Source organism: Acipenser ruthenus, chromosome 43 (genome assembly GCF_902713425.1).
Source record: "Acipenser ruthenus chromosome 43, fAciRut3.2 maternal haplotype, whole genome shotgun sequence".
In the NCBI taxonomy this organism is placed as follows: Eukaryota; Metazoa; Chordata; class Actinopteri; order Acipenseriformes; family Acipenseridae; genus Acipenser; species Acipenser ruthenus.
This window is the reverse complement of record NC_081231.1, coordinates 9,420,164-9,439,413: the sequence shown is the minus strand read 5'-3', so window position 1 is coordinate 9,439,413 and position 19,250 is coordinate 9,420,164. Positions and strand designations below refer to the sequence as shown.

General features: G+C 39.9%; 2 non-coding genes and 1 pseudogene across 2 annotated transcripts; 2 read left to right on the top strand and 1 right to left on the bottom strand.

The window, feature by feature from the left end:
- Positions 1-18,637, bottom strand: part of LOC131696805 (macrophage-expressed gene 1 protein-like) — a 137,364-nt pseudogene extending 118,727 nt beyond the window's left edge.
- On the top strand, positions 5,698-5,769 carry trnat-cgu (transfer RNA threonine (anticodon CGU)). The gene has a single exon. It is a non-coding gene; the product is annotated as a tRNA-Thr (tRNA).
- trnat-cgu (transfer RNA threonine (anticodon CGU)) lies at positions 8,259-8,330 on the top strand. Its single transcript has one exon. It is a non-coding gene; the product is annotated as a tRNA-Thr (tRNA).
- Positions 18,638-19,250: the final 613 nt, after the last annotated feature.

The window sequence follows — 19,250 nt, the reverse complement described above, 5'->3', positions numbered from 1 at the left end:
TCATTCAAAATGATCTAGACAGCATTCAGAACTGGGCAGACACATGGCAAATGACATTTAATAGAGGAAAGTGGAAGGTGCTGCACGCAGGCAATACATTTCTCCCCCCTTCCTTTCTATATTGGTTAATTGTGGGCTCTAGTTTTTCATTTAACATCGCTGAGTCCCTTGTCCCTGTGGATTGCAACCACAATGTAGAAACATATAGAGAATGGATGGGAATGGTTAATAAACATCACTGCTGTTTCTCTTAAAGCATGTTTATTTATTTCTAATACTGGACAATGTCTTAATACTGTATCACATTCTGAATATGAATATAGCTGAGTTATTAATTGTAGGTAATACTCAGAATACCAGATACACATTTAGCATTAAAAAGCAATCCATGTGATTTCTTTACCAGTCGTTCATTATTTTGTGTATCAGCCTCCACACAAAGCGGAGCGCAGTGCGGTATACTGTAATGATGCTCCAGTCAGTCTGCCCGGACTGCACCTGAACCATCTTAAAAACACGAAGCCTCCAATAAGCTCATTTGTAAAAGTTAGTAAAGAATGGCGCTATATAATCTAAGGAAGCTGAATGTGAACTCCTAGCTGGAGCAACGAGAGAGGGAGAGAGGGGGCGGGGCAGAGAAGGAGGCGGAGACGCTGCTAGGCAACCGGCTCCTGAACATTCCACTCCGCTGAGCAGAGACCGTTAGGATTTAAAAATGCCAAAGTTCCGAGCGCCGTTAGTATGGGCTGCCAGAAATGAGGAGAAAATAAATACAGCTTTTTATAAATGTGTGCATTCAGATATCATTTAGAAATCTAGTTACAACATTTAACAGTTAGCTAAATATTTAAATTGCCGCTAAATCTGGAGTTTGTATGCAAATGAGCTCCGCCCGCTTTGAGCTTTCACGCGATTTGATTGGCTCTTGTAATGTTGAAATATGCATATCTACCAATTACCAACACAAGTGTGTGTGTGTGTGTGTGTGTGCGTTCAGCCTTGTTGACCCCTGTGTGTGTGTGTGTGTGTGTGTGTGTGTGTGTGTGTGTGTGTGTGTGTGTGTGCGTGTGCTCAGCCTTACTGACCCCTGTGTGTGTGTGTTCAGCCTTGTTGACCCGTGTGTGTGTGTGTGTGCTCAGCCTTACTGACCCCTGTGTGTGTGTGCTCAGCCTTGTTGACCCCTGTGTGTGTGTGTGTGTGTGTGTGTGTTCAGCCATGTTGACCCCTGTGTGTGTGTGTGTGTGTGTGTGTGTGTGTGTGTGTTCAGCCTTGTTGACCCCTGTGTGTGTGTGTGTGTGTGTGTGTGTGTTTTCAGCCTTGCTGACCCCTGTGTGTGATCAGCCTTGTTGACCCCTGTGTGTGTGTGTGTGTTCAGCCTTGTTGATCCCTGTGTGTGTGTGTGTTCAGCCATGCTGACCCCTGTGTGTGTGTGTGTGTGTGTGTGTGTGTGTGTGTGTGTGTTTGTGTGTTCAGCCTTGTTGACCCCTGTGTGTGTGTGTGTGTGTGTGTGTGTGTGTGTTTTCAGCCTTGCTGACCCCTGTGTGTGTGTGTGTGTGTGTGTGTGTGTGTGTTCAGCCTTGTTGACCCCTGTGTGTGTGTGTGTGTGTGTGTTTTCAGCCTTGCTGACCCCTGTGTGTGTGTTCAGCCTTGTTGACCCCTGTGTGTGATCAGCCTTGTTGACCCCTGTGTGTGTGTGTGTGTGTGTGTGTGTTCAGCCTTGTTGACCCGTGTGTGTGTGTTTGTTCAGTCTTGTTGACCCCTGTGTGTGTGTGTGTGTGTGTGTGTTCAGCCTTGTTGACCCCTGTGTGTGTGTATGTGTGTGTCTCAGTGTATGTGTGTGTGTCTCAGTGTGTGTGTCTCAGTGTATGTGTGTGTGTTTGTGTCTCAGTGCATGAGTGTGTGTGTTTCAGTGTGTGTCTCTCAGTGTGTGTGTGTGTGTTTCTCACTGTGTGAGTGTTTCAGTGTGTGTGTCTGTGTCTCAGTGTGTGTGTGTGTGTGTGTGTGTGTGACTGACACACACACACACGCACAAGGATCACAGAGAAGTTTGGTGCCAAACCAATTATTTTTATTTAAGAACAATAATAAACAAAAAGCTAATTGAACAAAATATCAAACAATTTGAGGAAAGAAAAAGTGGAAACCAAAAATAACTATTTCCAATCACCTAATCACAGGTACTGACTCCAATAACTGAGTCCAACCACAGAGCTGCAAAACTGCCCTCTGATCTGCACAAAAAGACGATCCTGACTGAACAAAACTAACAGCCTTTATACCCTTCCAGACCTCCCCCTCCCCCAGAATAAACCATTCTGCAGGTGGGTATATAGAAACAAACCAGTAAACAGTTATCAAGAATAAATAAAGTATTCAAAAAGAAACAAATCAATGAATATATATAAACATTAATCTAACACGTGCATTAAAACTATGCTTTAAAACAAGCAGAGGGAAACGTACTTAAAATCAGCTGTCCCCCCTTTCAATATCTTCTACAGGTACTGCCCTGACTACAGGAAGTCAGTACTCAGGGAAGTCAATAAAAGCTTCCCTCACCAACATGGCTGCTTCCCCACTTCCTGTCAAGATGGAGGACCTCACCACCACACCCAACTCAGGTTACCTGAACCATTGCATATCAGTTTATCTCAACAATAGTACTGCAATCCATTGTTGTGGAAGTGTGCTCCTTTCCAAACCAGCTCTCTAAACCGTACTCTTCATTAACCTTTCTTTTGGTTTTCAGGACACTCCCAACCACAGGCCTCCAGTCCCCGTACAACAGGGAAGTGAATTTTGTTTTTATTATTTTCCTTACTAGACACAAGGATCAGCAACACCATACAAAAACAGATTAAAAACATTTGCAGTAAATGTCCAGATACATACTGAGACAATGTGAGGGTCTCCTCCCTCACACTCCTCCTCCTCCTCCTCCTCATCATCCTTATCTTCCTCATCAGGTCAATCAGGCTTGGCTGTTTCCAGACTTGACCCTTGACCGTTGTGACTTGAGACTTGACATAAACATATATATTAGAACAAACAGTTCTAGTAAATGTCCACACGGTGGCAGCATTGTATAAGGAATAAGAACATAAGAACATAAGAAAGTTTACCAACGAGAGGAGGCCCCATTCTGCCCATCTTGCTCGTTTGGTTGTTAGTAGCTTATTGATCCCAGAATCTCATCAAGCAGCTTCTTGAAGGATCCCAGGGTGTCAGCTTCAACAACATTACTGGGGAGTTGGTTCCAGACTCCCACAATTCTCTGTGTAAAAAAGTGTCTCCTATTTTCTGTTCTGAATGCCCCTTTATCTAATCTCCATTTGTGACCCCTGGTCCTTGTTTCTATTTTCAGGTTGAAAAAGTCCCCTGGGTCGACATTGTCAATACCTTTTAGGATTTTGAATGCTTGAATCAGATCGCCGCGTAGGTCTTCTTTGTTCAACACTGAATAGATTAAATTCTTTGAGCCTGTCTGCATATGACATGCCTTTAAACACAGGATAATTCTGGTTGCGCTGTTTAAAAGTATTTTTTTACAGTAAAACAGGTTTAAAAGTCTCTGCATATCAACAGGACTCTCAGTACTGCTTCTCCAGCCCCGCTCCTTGTTCGTTGTATTTTTCACATACCTCTTCATAGTCGTGCATACCGATAAATCATCTCCTGATCACTCTCTTTATCACCAAACCCCTCGATCACGCGATCCGAGTCGTTATTTTATTACTGTAACATCTCAACACGCTCTGCAGATGTCTGTGATGTTCTTTGAGCGCTGGATGCAGAAGCAGCTGTCTTGTTTGTTTGTGTCCGTGTTATCTCTGTGGTGTTGAACAGCAGTGAGTAGCCGGCGAGCCCACCGACCCGGGAATCTTTAAGGCGAGCAAAGCGAGGTGGGAATTATTTAAGACGAGCGCAGCGAGCTGGCATCAATACATTAAAAGTAAATCCGCTCATTTTTGCTGTTTAATCTACTATTTGTTAATTAAACACGTACAACTTCAAGGAAAAGTTTTCAGTACCTGGTATTGCCAGACAGTCTCCCATCCAAATACCAACCAAACATATTATTATTACGGTTTTTTTAGCAGACACACTTATCCAGGCCAACTTCCAATTGTAACATACACTTACCCATTTATACAGTCGGGTTTTTGACTGGAGCAATCTAGGTAAAGCAGCAACGTGCCCCCCAGCTGGGATTGAACTCACAACCCTCCAGTCAGGAGCACAGGACTCTAACCGCTACTCCACAGAGGCTGCAAGCGACGCATCACTCGTGTCTCGCTGTCTAAATCTCGGCAGCTTCACACAAGTTTTTCTAACGAGGAACTACAGTTCCTCTCAATATATATATAAAGTTTGAGAAAAAGGAAAACTGCTGTGTACCAAAATGACCAATAAGAAAAAAGAAGAGAAAAGGATATTTCAGGTACTTAAAAAGGTAGAATAATTGATTACAAATCAATTATCAGGACATTTCGGACTACAAGTCCTTCATCGGCTGAATACAAAAAAACAGTGCTTTAAGAAGTTCAAAAAAAAATTGTAAATATACATATACTGTGTGTGTATATATATATATTATATATATATATATACACTCATATGAAACTTGTACTTTTTATATAGGTATATAAATGTCAATTGCTGTTGATAAACGCATCAGCGAAATCAATTAATATGACATGTAGTTTTCTAGCTTGCTATTTATTAATTTATTTATACATTTATAATATAAACATGTATTCATTTCTACATTTATTTCTTTAACAATATTTATTTCTAAATGTATTTATTAGTCTAGGCATTTGTTTAAATCATTTATTTATTTCTACCTAATAAATTATTCCTTTATTTATCTTTAATTAAACAAGGAACCACAATTTATCAGAGATTTAGACAACGAAGCTACATGCCACTCTTGTGTGTAAATTCCATTCTATGGTATCTACCAAACAAACAGGAAACGGGAGATTTTCAAACAGGAAATAGAACATTTCTAGAATCGAGCAGCACCTTCATGTTTTCAGTGAAAGCTGGTCAGGCTTGGATGTAAGCTTAAAAAATGAACGCATTTCAACATCTGCGCAGCGGCGCAGCGGGGTAAGGTCGTGTGCTCTTCAACAACGTCATGATGCGAGTTCAAACCACGGTGTTTTTTTTTTTTCCTGCGATATGTGCTGTTTTAAAACATAAATCCATTGTTTAATATAAATGGTGTGGATATCAAACTGCTTGCATTCCCTGGTTTGTTTTGACGTTGACCAACATGTGGAATCACAGGATTGGTAGATGTCCAGTTATTTAGCTTTTCTGTTTGAATAGTCGCTACACACCCTTAAAAAGTGGAAGAAGAAGAAGAATTTCACCTTAGTTTGATGACTTATATTTCATTGTGTATAAGAGGTATCTACGCTTTTTGTCACATTTGAGGTAAGAAAGTTTCGCTATCAAGGAAATGTGCCCATTAGTGGACACATTCAAATAGACAATTGACCTCTAATACGTTAGGTTTTTAATCAAATTAGTTTCTTTCCAAATGACATACAAGGTAAAAAAATCACGCGCAAGAGTTTCCGAGACTATTTTGCCCATCCTTGGCATTCAGTTGTTAACTGTAAGGTTGGTTTCCGGGCAGCCTTCTCAATAGAGTCCAAGCTTCCGATTTCATTGGCAGTCATGAAGGGTGCGGTGGCCAAGTGGTAAGGCGTCGGTCTCGTAAACCGAAGATCACGGGTTCAATCCCCGTCCGTACCTTGTTGCTGTTAAAACACTATTTGTTACTTGTTTGTACCTTTGCAGTTGAAATGAAAAATTCTATAATGCAACTTGTATTTTAATTTAAATAAAAAATGGGGGTATTCGGATTTGAACCGGGGGTCTCTTGATATGCATGCAAATGCTCTACCACTGAGCTATACCCCGACTCCAACAACACCATTTCCTATCAAGCACAGCCAACGGTGCCGAGCTGTCAGTTTCAGGAATGCAACCTGTCAAGGCGAGTGATTTTTTTACCTCGTATCCCGCAGAAAATTGCTGTGGTGCAATTGGTCAGTGTGTTTGGCTCTTAACCCTTTAAGGACCGAGATTGTGTCAACACCACATCATACTGAAATTTCAAATTGAAAGCCACAGCTTGCCTTGCCAGACGGCTTTGACAGATTATTTAAGAGAAGCTATAACGTTCCCCAGAGTGTTCTGAAAACAAGGACACCCATTCCAAGATGCGACTGTAACAAATTGATTTTTTGTGCATTGTTATAGGAAGAGAGTGAAATACAGCCAAAAAAACGCTTGGTCCTTAAATAGTTTAGCAAACGGTTGGTTGCTTGTGTAGCAGGTCTTTATATACATATCGCTACATTTATGTTAATAATTTGACTACGGCACCTTGTGTTTATTGAGGACAAGGACGTCGAGTGGTTGGTTCCCACACAAACTCTTTTATCCAGGAGAAACCAAGCAATCATATACCAAAAATAACCTTTACAAGTTTTTATTAGTAATTGTTTTAAAAATCTCAAGCACATTAACAATAATGTAAACCATATGACAATGCCACCTTCACTTCACAGTCTAACAATTGTCTAGTAGATAATGTCTATAAATATATATATAGACGTGAGGAGGACTTGCATGGACACAGTTAGTGATGAACCTAATGATCCTTGTGAACCCGGTCAGACAAACCAGCATAAGAGAGAAAAGAACCTCAACGGGCACAAGCCTGGAGTTAAATGGCCAAGAGCTTGTGAGAAAACTGCATGGGACACAGTAAACACAGATCTCTGCTTTGCATTGGAAAGATTAAGTGGAACAGTTGAAAAGAAGCTGGATAAATTTGGGGACATCATCTACGCATATGGAAGTGAGAGGTTTGGAGTTGAAAAAAGGAAGGAAAAAGTACAAACTATTCCCGGAAAGTCTAGACGGCAGCAGGAGATTGAACGCATAGTTAGAGAAAGGAGACAGCTGTAATCTGCCACAAGTGTTATTCAATCTGTAGTATTTTGCATTTAATCCTATCCTGGTGTAACTATCACTGACACTGTTATCTGCTCTGATTACTGAATCGTATTTTGTCATATACTTGTACTTTTTAGAACTGAAGTCATTGTATTTTATCTTGCTCTTATATGTATGAATACTTGTACAGTGATTCTTGAAATGTGTTTTTGTTTACGATTGTAAGTCACTGTGGGTAACGGCGTCTGTGTCCTCAGAAGGCTCTGATTATATTATGATTACTGTCAGGATCATATAACAAGTACTGCTTTATTACAAATTGAGCAGAAACTGCATTTTTGTACTAAGGAAAAAAAAAATTGAAAAATGGTGAAAAGCTTTAAAATTGCATCACTGCTGCTGCAAATAACAGGGTTAACACCTAAAACGAGTGTGTCCTCAGAATTAGCATGTGCCTTGTTTTATGGTCATTCCTTACTCAGCAATGTGACCATAGCTTCACTCTAATATGAAATCCATTTAATGTAAAACAAAATGTTTCTGGTAAAAGATGTACGATTCTTAACTCCAGATTAATTCATTTTCAAAAACAGCCTAAAACTACTTTAATTATTGCTATAGAAGTACCAGTTCTTTTGGATCAAAATACGGTTCCTGACAGGCTTGTGGACTGAGGCAGTACTGAAACTTTCAGTTCATTATTATGAAAACAATAAATAAAAAATGGGTGTATACTACTATTATTATTTATTTCTTAGCAGACACCCTTATCCAGGGCGACTTACAATTGTTACAAGATATCACCTTATACATTATTTCACATTATACAGATATCACATTATTTTTACATACAATTACACATTTACACAGGTGGGTTTTTACTGGAGCAATCTTGGTAAAGTACCTTGCTCAAGGGTACAACAGCAGTGTCCCCCACTGGGGATTGAACCCACAACCCTCCGGTCAAGAGTCTGGAGCCCTAACCACTACACCACATTGCTGCCGGTAGATGATGGTATCAAGTGTTTTAAAAAAATACTATTTGCAAAATAGTATTTACTAATTTCTATTTAAAATACATGTCTGGCAACCTATTTTCTATTTGTATTTTAAATAAATATGGAGACCAATGTTTTCTATTTAAAGAGTTTCCGAGACTATTTTGCCCATCCTTGGCATTCAGTTGTTAACCGTAAGGTTGGTTTCCAGCCAGATTGCCTTTCCGGGCAGCCTTCTCAATAGAGTCCAAGCTTCCGATTTCATTTGTAGTCATGAAGGGTGCGGTGGCCAAGTGGTAAGGCGTCGGTCTCGTAAACCGAAGATCACGGGTTCAATCCCCGTCCGTACCTTGTTGCTGTCTTTAAAACACTATTTGTTACTTGTTTGTACCTTTGCAGCTGAAATGAAAAATTATAAAATGCAACTTGTCTTTTAATTTAAAAAACGGAGTATTCAGATTTGAACAGGGGACCTTTTGATCTGCAGGCAAACGTTCTACCACTGAGCTACACCCCGACTCCAACAACACCATTTCCTATCAAGCACAACCAACGGTGCCGAGCTGTCAGTTTCAGAAATGCAATCTATCAAGGCGCGTGATTTTTTTACCTTGTATGTCATTTGTAAAGAAACTAATTTGATTAAAAACCTAACGTATTAGAGGTCAATTGTCTATTTGAATGTGTCCACTAATGGGCACATTTCCTTGATTGCAAAACTTTCTTACGACAAATGTGACATAAAGCGTACATACCTCTTATACACAATGAGATATAAGTCGTCAAACTAAGGAGAAATTCTTCTTCTTCCACTTTTTAAGGGTGTGCAGTGACTATTCAAACAGAAAAGCTAAATAACTGGACATCTACCAATCATGTGATTCCACATGTTGGTCAACGTCAAAACATACCAGGGTGCGCAAGCAGTTTGATATCCACACCGTTTATATTAAACAAACTAGAATCTTTGGTTCTGTTGTTCAGTATTTTCTTAAAGTGCCTTGCTCAAGGGTACAGCAGCAGTGTCTCCCACCTGGGATTGAACCCATGACCCTCCGGTCAAGAATCCAGAGCCCTAACCACTACTCCACACTGGAACTTGGCATTTAGAAGTTATGATCTGTAGCCTAATGTACATGAAAGACACCGTAAAGCACACTTTTTACAGGCTCTGTCAGTGTCATTTGTGACTTACAAAATGAAGTTACATTTTATAATGTCTCTGCTATCTGTTTATATATCAACCACACATGTGATTACCCAACAAAAAAGCCAGCCATGCATACGCATTATCATACTTGAAATGTAACATTGTTGTACAATCAAGAACACGATCAAGTTGCTTTAGAAAGGCAGGCATATCTGACCTGATGTACTCGGCTGGAAAATTAGCACTGAAACAAGTAAGATATTTGATATTTCATTTGTTAGCCAGTTTCCCGGTGGTGCAACAAGTGAGTAACTCATGTAATTAGAAATGCTTGTGAAGCGCAGGATCGAATTCCTACTTCTGTGAGGAAGTGTGCGTGTATGAACTTGTTTTAGATTTTAAATAATAATAATTACATTTTCCAAAATGCAAAACTAAAAGAATCATATTTTATGATATTTTTTAAATAAACTTTTAATCATACCCTGATGTAACTATCACTATTATCTGCTGTATTATTGAATTGTGGTTTGTCACACTTATACTTTGCTTGAACAAAAGTTATTGTATTTCTTGCTCTTATTGTATTACTTGTATTGTAACACTTGAAATGTATTTGCTTACTATTGTAAGTCGCCCTGGATAAGGGCGTCTGCTAAGAAATAAATAATAATAATAATAATAATAATAATAATAATAATAATAATAATAATAATAAATAACTAATTGAAAAAAAGAGAAAGAAATAATACATGCTTCCTTCCAGGAGTAATCTAGGCTATATTTCAAGGAAGCATTGTCTTGATTCTGGTTCAGTCAGATCACGTGATGTGGTGCTTCATGCGGAACACTGTTTGCTTCAGATGGTTCGAGGCGGGTTACGTCATTTGTTTGCTTCACATGAAGCAGTGGTCATTTGAATCACCTGAAGTAGTGAATCACTGAATCATGTGACTGATCCGAAGCCTCAATGAACCCCGTGTATGATTTGAAGCCTGAATGAAGCAATGAACCCCGTGTATGATTTGAAGCCTCAATGAACGCCGTGTATGATTTGAAGCCTGAATGAAGCAATGAACGCTGTGTATGATTTGAAGCCTCAATGAACGCCGTGTATGATTTGAAGCCTGAATGAAGCAATGAACCTCGTGAATGATTTGAAGCTCAGCGCTAATGTAATTGAATCACTTGAAGCCCCTCTCCAAGACACATAGGCATTCTAGTATCAGGCATAGCATTAATGGGTCATTAGTTCAGTGTCTCATCGGTGTCTCTCGGATGGCTAGATTATTACAGATTATTTTTAAGCATACAACATACTTGAAGTGTAACCCCAAGTCAATTAAAACCTATTGAACATTTAAAAAAAGAAAAGTGTTTTTAAAGAGCATAATATATAGAAACACAACATCATAATAATGTTGATTTTATTACATTTCAGTGAAACATACTTGAATGCAAAGATTTCTAAATATACATCCATATATATTTTTATAAAAAAAAAAAAAAGCATATTACATATACGAACCCGGACCGCTAGATTGAGGTTGATTACTTCATCTCAATAAACTCATAGAGCCGTCACGGATCCCACAGTCATAATACAAACATCAACAAGATATGGTGCTTTAAGGTGTAGTGGTGTGTTTTCAATAGTATAGCAATTTGATATTTATAAATTATATTTATTTTGTTGATGTATCACAATGAAATAATATTGAATTCAAGGCTTCTTTGACAAAGGTTTGAAAATACATTTTATTAACAATTATTTCTGGAAAACATCTCAAATAATCATTACATTTATTTTTATAATAATTAACAATAATTAAACTCCCCCAATTTCACATAATAGCAGCCAGCATATGTTTATATATATATATATATATATATATATATATATAGTTTTTTAATTTAACAAAGATGAATTGAAATTATTTTAAAATGTAATTTGACAAACAGTATATTCTTCCTTCCAATTCTAACCTACGTCAACGAAGCATTATTGATTCGAATTAAAGCGTTGTATTGGTGGTTTGTCTTCTTTTGTAAATATACCATCAAAACGTTTCGATAGTGCACCTACAACACTGTCAGCAAGATTTCACAGGATCCGTAGAACTGCTGGCGTTTGTGTCACGTGATGTATTGCTTCATGCGAACCAATTGAACCTTTGATTCACAACACTGTTTGCTTCTAATGGTTCGAGACGGGTCGAAGCGGGTGAGGCTTTGTACCCATCACTAGGAATAGTCTGTCCCTGTTTAGAGAGGGACAATTTAACTAGACCCAAAAAATGCATTTGTTTTGTTTCAAATAAAGCCACGCCCTGGCGTGTTTCCTTCTAAGTTATGTTTTCCTTGGATTTATTATTGCCTCCTACACACCACAAGGACATTATCCTGAAAGACAGCAGAAAAAATCATTACAATATATATATATATATATATATATATATATATATATATATATATATATATATATGTTGGAGAACAAATATCAAGGGTGTGATTGGACCTGGCTAATGAGAATGAATGAAAGAGAATATTGTTACAGCAGAAATGCATCAATGGATTATGGAAATGAAAAGTGGTGCTGTAGTAGCTGTTGGGAAACATATCTCTCTCTTGCTTATTTTGGGGTCCATGAGAACATTCCTTTGGTAAAGTTTGTGAACAAAGGCATAATCCATGGTCTAGGTGGCTTGTGGCTGATTGCTTCAATGTTTGTTCTGAGTACTGAGTTAGGGAACACAAGGTACAGTAGTACAGGTCTAGTATTACATCTTAGGAGAACTAGCTAACATGATAAATACTTGTTTTGGTTGCACGGGGGGGTGGGAGAATCTCAGAGATAAGAGATGCAGAGGAATGTTTGTGAGGCTTGGGGACTGGCCACGTACACAGGTTTAGGTGGGGAGGGTCTCAAATGATGTCATTACAGGGGAGTGTTCTATGTTATTAAAAAGTGATTGCAGCCATTGTCTGTTGCACAGATTCCATCCGCTGTGACCCAGAGCATTTGTCTCTGGTTTCTTCAAATAGTTCTATTCTTGTATTGCACCAATACACATATTTTTGACTTTCACTGATATTGTTTTTCAGTTTTCATCAGTTTTTCCTTACACAGCCTATGTCAAAACCAGACCTTGTTTAAAAGTCCAACAGCTGTTTCGACGGAAAGAGCAAAATATTTTTTATTAATTTTATTGAAATCTGTTTTTATTAAGGCAGAGTAATATTAATAGATTAGGTAAGAAAGTAGGTTGTGTGGTAAGACAAAAATTACTGCACAGTCACGTGATCTTGTTTAGCCAATCACAGTACCTAATTTATCCAAGCCATTTTATTAACTCAGTCAATTTCAATTAATTTGTTATTTTATTATTTTTTGATTACTTCACAACCCATAACCACAGAACACCACTTTATTATCTTAATTAAGAGTATTCAAGTTTAACTAAGAGCAAGTACAATATATATAGTAACTGTCTTCAGTGCTACATTAAGAGGAAATCCTGTTTAAAAGCAAGTACACTATTTTTACAGTTACTGTATTCAGTGCTAACAAAATCAGATTATTATTTTATTAGTAGACGCCCTTATCCAGGGCGACTTACAATTGTTACAAGATATCACATTATTTTTACATACAATTCCCCATTTATACAGTTGGGTTTTTTACTGGAGCAATCTAGGTAAAGTACCTTGCTCAAGGGTACAGCAGCAGTGTCCCCTACCTGGGATTGAACCCACGACCCTCCGGTCAAGAGTCCAGAGCACTAACCACTACACCACACTGCAAAACATTGACCTTACATATTGTATTGTATATATAAGAGAAATGTTTTTCAATTTGATTTTGTTTCCATCATTCTTTTGTACATCTGGAATCAATAGCAGGTTAATACGTTTCTAACTGAATACATTATTTTCAATGCTTATTAAAGTGTTTTTCAACACTTAAGGGAGCCAAAATATTTTATGCCAAAATAGATTTTCATATTCCTAGAGGAATCCTTTTGTAATGTTGTAAATTAATTTAAATATCGTATCATTGATATCGGAATTTCAATAACCGTAGGAAAAAAAAAATAATTTAAGACTCAAATACTGTGAATTTTATATTGTGGTAACGCTACTTCTAACAACTTCTTCCTCCCCCTCCCCCTGTCTCCCTCCCTCTTCAATTTCATGAAACTCCCCATCCCCTCCCCTCCTCCTCCTCCACCACCTCCTCCCATAAACCCCCACTGCTATGGCGACCCCCACACCAGCCAACACCCCCAGGGCCACACCCACATAAGCGCCCGGTGACAAGCTCTCTTTTCTGGGGTTGAAAAGTTGGCTCATCTGGTGGAAATCCTCAGGCTGTGCGATCTTCCACAGATTGGTTTTGGAATCTTTGACCCAGGACAGATTGCCCTCGCTCATGATCATGATCGTGTTAGTCATGGCGTTGCTGACCAATGGTTTACGAATAAACGGCGGCAAGCGTATATCGGGCAGCTGCCCTTCGGTGAACTCGCTGGAACGCACGCAGTACATAATCTGGCATCCATCGCTCATTCCTGCTAGGTGTTGGCTAAAACCTTTAGGGCATTTTTGGGCTGAAACCTCTCCATTCTCCTTATCCCCCCCCCCCCTCTCCACACTTAAGGGATTCCCAGTGTGGCAGCTAAAAAACCCCCCGAACGGGACTGAATTCCCTGCCTGCATTTCATAATCATTACTCACGCACACTTTCATCCCATCAAACAGCTTCAACTCTACGAAGCCAGCCGGGCATGACTGCGATTTGGTGAGAGGGTTTGGACTAGCAGAGGTGTACAGGCCTCCGAAAAGGTACCCCGAAAGAGATGGCACTTGTTTTTGGGTCGCTACACACCAATAGGCATTGAAACGGGCTTTCCTGACCCTATAGATGTCACCACAGACTTGATTACAACTTTTAAAGAACAAAAATGTTGTTTTGCATTCCTCGTGGCATTCGTAAGTACTGTAGCCTTGTTCCTTGTTATCTGTTTGGAGTTTGACTGCGCTGTATTGTTCAGGACAGGAATAGGCACCTGTTAGCGGGTTTTTCTGTTCCAGTTCGTGGCATAGATCCTGAGAGTCTGTCGTTAGTGCCATACAGTCCTGAAACACGCCTCCGAACGAGAAATTCGTTACTGTGGCCTGGCAAGAGCCGTCGTCTACATTTGCATGGAAATTGAAATTCGGTGACTCTACCTTGACGCAGCCAGGGACGGTGTTGACTTGGTAATAGGTCTTGATGGCTTGGGTCACGGCCAGCACCAGTTTGTGGATTGTAGGCTCTGATAAGCCCAGTAGAGACTGCTGGTTAAACACAGCCGGCAAAGGCAGACCAGTGCGGTCAATCGCCACCAGATTATTGGCGATGCTTTCTTGCCATTTCTGCAAGGTAATACCAGGATAGAACAGGGCTCCTCCGTGGCTTTCAGTGACCGAATAGGTGATGTTTCCAACGTACTGCCGGCTAGCGGAGTCCTGAGTCGAGCTGGAGGCCCCACTTTGGTTGCCGAATCCCACGTTGACGACATCGAAGAAACGCAATCCAGCAGAGACGCTGATGGACCTGGAAGAAGAAGAGTCCTGGCTGCCCGAGAGGACGGTGGATTTGAGGAAGTCCTCCTGGACCAGGCTGGCTCCAGCGTGCACCGTGGTGAGGACGTGGGTCCCGTAGTTCAGCACCAGGGACTCGGAGAGGAAGCCGGCCAGTCGGGTCTGGTTGTTCTCCAGGGCCTCGGCGATCTTGGAACCGTGGGTCAAGGGAGAAGCCTGGAGTGGACTGGACTGAGTAGAGGAGATTACGAACCTGGAGAGATGGGGAGGGGGAAGGAGAGTGGAGGGGGAGAGGGTGAAAGAGGAGGGGGGAGGGAGAGAGAGAGAACATTATCAAGTTTAACTAAGAGTAAGTACAATACACAGTAACTGTCTTGCTAAGTTAAGAGTAAATCAAGTTTAACTAAGAGCAAGTACAATATATATATATATATATATATATATATATATATATATATATATATATATATATATATATATATATATATATATATATATATATATATATATATATATACAGTAACTGCACTGTAAAACCAAAGAGCATGTGATGTGTTTATAAGATAAATGGTGTGTGTTTATTGATGCAGGGAGGTTTTCTATCCCTAAGCAGCAGTGTTTATATGTGATCCTGTAAACACTGGTATTTAGACTTTGTAATATGAACACATTCTTAAACGCTATGTTTTTTTTCACACACTCTGAATATCACTATCCGATTTGATTATCTACATTAGCATAATAGCGAATCCAAGATTAGTGATAATTAAAGTATGTGAAATCATAGATGACCTCAACAGTTGAACTTTAAGGTAAGTCTATGTAAAATGAAATTGATTAATTTAAGACCACCCGTTTTAGCGGTGAAATACACACATCGTGCGGAAACATTATTTGTAACAAAATGTTTAAATTATTAACTGTATGTTTCATCGAACTGTAGGCCAATGTTTCATCTATTTAAACAAATTAAAGATGAAACTGTGTTAAATAAAACAATGTAAACAAACTTGCCATACAAACATGGATCTGACAAATAATATTTAGTTAAATAATAGCTAAACACTGGTTTCGATCAGCCCGATTCAGGCAGCAGCTGGTCAGGACTTCTTCAGCGCTCAGACTGCGTCACTACAGTACGGTCTCTTCTGCCCCCTGTGAGCACTGGTATCAGACAGTGTCACTACAGTACGGTCTCTTCTGCCCCCTGCGAGCACTGGCATCAGACAGTGTCACTACAGTACGGTTTCTTTTGCCCCCTGCGAGCACTGGTATCAGACAGCGTCACTACAGTACGGTCTCTTGCCCCCTGCGAGCACTGGCATCAGACAGCGTCACTACAGTACGGTCTCTTTTGCCCCTGTGAGCACTGGCATCAGACAGCGTCACTACAGTACGGTCTCTTTTGCCCCTGCGAGCAATGGCATCAGACAGCGTCACTACAGTACGGTCTCTTTTGCCCCCTGCGAGCAGTGGCATCAGACAGCGTCACTACAGTACGGTCTCTTTTGCCCCCTGCGAGCAATGGCATTAGACAGTGTCACTACAGTACGGTCTCTTTTAACCCCTGTGAGCACTGGCATCAGACAGCATCACTACAGTATGGTCTCTTTTGCCCCCTGTGAGCACTGGCATCAGACAGCATCACTACAGTACAGTCTCTTTTGCTTTCAGCGCTTGTCCTAGAAGGAGCTAAGTATTGGTTTATTCTTATTACTTATTGCTAATTTGGGAACGTGTCTAATTGTTGTACCCCTCTCGCTTTCTAGCTGCTGGCGGCTGCCCCTTCCCCGGGTTTACTCAATTGACCTCCCGCTCCCTGAGCTGCGATCGCAGCCCGCATATCACCGGGCTCGGTCTCTGTAAGTCGCCTTGGATAAAGGCGTCTGCTAAATAAACAAATAATAATAATAATATTAGCCTTCAGTGGCTTACACAATGCTATTGATACACAGATTATCTCGATGTGGATTTTATTTTATTTTATTTAATCTTTCAAGTTTAGAGAGATGTTATGTATTATTTATTCTCAAAGATGGAGATGGAAATGATTAAAAAACATGTCAGCTATCCAAAGAACAGTGTTTTGACTCTAGGGCAGCTTTCCTTTTGCTGTAGATGGATGAATTGTTTTTTTAATGTGGAGTGCTTTTTACTACTCCATTGTGGAATATGTTTGCAAATGGCCTTATTTTCAAAAGTCAGTAAAAAGTTTAGTCCTAATTAAGGAAAGGACACTTGAAAGTCACAGTCAAAGCTTGTAAAACCAATCAGCAACTTAAGTGAAACTACAATTACAATTTTGAGGGCATTTCATATAGATGTACTCTAAAATATAGCTCAATTTTAAAAGTTTTTACTCAGACACTCGTGTTTGTAGAACATCCCCGACGATGAGGTTGAAAAGCATACAGCAACAAGAGGAACAGCACCACACAGTCTGATTCCCTGAAGAAGGGAGACTGAAGGAGGCAGTGGTAGTGGGGGACAGCGTTACCCTGTCCTGTCAGGCTGAGACCATACTAGATATTTTTTGCAGTGGATGGCCATGAAAACTAATATATTGATTACAGTGATTCAAGTCAAGATTGGACGGGGCCCAGCACCTGAATACCATATACTAAATCAAACCCCTGTATGTATTTGTAAAGTAGTTAAAATTCATTTTTTTACATATAATGTATCTTTCTATCGGGGCCCATAGTAATGCTATGGCTGGTGGTATGTACGCCTCTGAGTTTTGCATTGAACTCTGACGTGTTTCCAGCATTCCAGGGGAAGTGCAGGGTTCATTTAAATAGACACAAAAATAGAAAAAGTGGGCGTGGTGTGCCCCCAGTAAACAAGCTTGCGCTTTCAACCCAGACAAGAAGCGCTCATTTAAAATAGCAGTGCAGCAGCATTGACACAGGTGGAGCGTATTATTTAGACGCGAGGTAACTTGCGTTCAAATACAAATCCAACCCTAAGTGTTACGAGAATAAACACAAAGACGTGTTTATTATCTGTTGCCTGTAGGTGTTTATTTTGATGTTTAGAGCTTAAACATTTTGATTGACAGTGTGTCTTCAGTGCTAGATTAAGAGTAAATCAAGTTTAACTAAGAGCAAGTACAATATATAAACAGTAACTGTCTTCAGTGCTACAAAATACTACACTGCAGATATCCAGTTCCAGTTCTGAGCAAGATCAGAAAGACTAGTGCTAGAAGTAACTTGAACAATATTTAACGTTAAAATAAATAATAAAAATAACACATTCGCTTACCTGCACTCGTGTCGTCACTGTCCCGTCCCGAACTTGATGTGTTTTCACTCTCTTACTTTCACTCGAATATTTGCCGTTGATGGAAAATGAAAACGTCCCTGGCAAGCCGATTGAAAACGACGCTTCCGAATTGATGGAACTCGCCACGACGCTCCGGTACTGCAGCCAGCTGTCTATCAGTTCCGAACTCTGTTCCACACGGCTGTGTTTCTGAGGTATCGTGAACACCTCGTCCGGTATGAGATAAGACCCGTCTTCGGTAGTCCGACACTGTGAATAGTTAAAGTTCATCACCCGACTCAAGTCTACGTTACGAAGATTGTCCCACCCGCCGCCAGGTAACACTTCCAAAGCCGGTATTTTTAAAACTCGCCGGCATTCCAGTAGAAAGCGGTTAGGGTTCGATGATCTCAAGAAGCTGTTGGGAAAAAAGCCGTCTGCCTGCTCTGATGCTGTGGAGCCCTCCGCCGGGCGGTGTAAGAACAGCGAGACGCTGAGTATAAACGGTAGAGAGAGAGGACCCATGATGAGAGATAATGGGTCTGGACGCGGTTCTGCTCTCAACATATATATATGTACGGTATGCGTGTTTCTCTATACAACATAGATGTCACTTGTATAGGGGAGATCCACTTAAAGTCGTTGAATAAATAACCAAGGCAATTATGTTTCAAAAATACAAAACCAGAAATACGACATATTTAACAAGAGTAGCTTTCATAACACAGCCATGTAACAAAGAGAAACACACCCAACATCAATGTGCCAAACGTGAAGGTACAATGATATTGTGCAATATAGATACCAAAAACATCCGCCCATCTTTTAAGTTTCGTTAAGAGAAATAGAACCAAACTTACTGGTGCTCAAGGGTACAAAATAGTAATACAAATTCTCCCTGAAGACTGGCCATAGGAACATAACTCTAGTGATTGGTAACATGTTCAGTAACTGCATTAGCATTCCCACAATCTTTGCAGTCAAACTCATTATTTCACCAATGTTCTGAATAAAAACTAATAAACTCAGAATACAGTAGAGCAAATTAATTAGTTAGGGCCCTTCTTCGTATTACTGGAACTAATGTTAAACAAACCACATTTCTCCAAATGCTATCAGCAATATTGATACAATAGAGTGAAATGTAATGGAAAATGTTATCTTACATGTAGAGTACACATATTTCACGTCCTTTTTGTTTTCAGGTACTCCTTTCCAAACATCAAATACTCATCACTACATACCTCAACATGAATTACACATTTCTG